We start from the raw sequence: 1,099 nt of genomic DNA on the forward strand, positions 1-1,099 counted from the left end.
AACTAATATTTATATAATAATAATAAATTTTTAATATGCCATTTTTTTTACCAGAAATAAACTGAATGCGAGAAAAAAGAAAAAAGACTAGCATCCCCTGAAATAAGCGAATTCCAAATTTCTAGGATGAAAAGTAAGTCAACTGAAGTGAAAAACCGGTTGAAGTGGGAAACATAATAAGGTAGGCTAGGTTGCCTAATATGTACGTGGATGGTGTGATTATTGTTCTTTGAATGAGTACAAATCCCAATTGTTCATCCAAATCTAGTATTTAATTATGAGTTTTCACACCTAAGTTCAATCTGTATTCTTTTTGAATCTCAACACCATATGCCTATGCGGCTAGCCATACATGAAATGATTTGTTATTTTCGCAGCCAAAAAATAAATTATATATGGGGCATTTGTGTGATTTTTAAAATGTGTGATTTCACAGCTAGGAAAATGGAGTTTTTTCTGTGTTTTTTAAAATATGGAAGAAAATTCAAAATAAAGAATTTGCAGGAGAAAATTGTAATTTTTTTATTTCCAAAAACCAATTCGTTAGGATGAATTATTTTTAAATTTTTATTTTTTAAATTCAAATTTTTTGTGACTTTTAAATTCAATTTGTTGGATGGATTGTAATATTTTTTAATTTAAAAAATGAATTTGTTAGGACAAATTATGATTTGTTTAAAAGAATTTTGAAAATGAAATTTGCCTAGGAGAATAGTAACTTTTTGTTAAAAGGAAACTAAAAATAGAATTGGTCGGCATAGTTATCAAACTTGGTTCAATCTAGTTGATTAGACCAAAAATTCGATCACTTAATCATCAATTCGAGTTGAGTCATTATTTCAATCAGTTAAATAATTAATTCAAGTAAACTTAGTAAAATCTGATAAAATTCGGTCAAATCTATTAAAATCGATTTAAATTAATTCGGTCAAATTCAGTTAAACTAAAAAAAATTATTTTCTATACATAATTTTTTTATCAAATGCATTACGTAAATAAAATTAAATTATATTTATAAATTTAACAAAAAAATATTTTATTAACTACAATATATTTTTTATTTTTTTATTATTATTTTTATTTTTGTATAAATTCTTAA

Source organism: Arachis duranensis, chromosome 7 (genome assembly GCF_000817695.3).
Source record: "Arachis duranensis cultivar V14167 chromosome 7, aradu.V14167.gnm2.J7QH, whole genome shotgun sequence".
NCBI classification, from domain to species: domain Eukaryota; kingdom Viridiplantae; phylum Streptophyta; class Magnoliopsida; order Fabales; family Fabaceae; genus Arachis; species Arachis duranensis.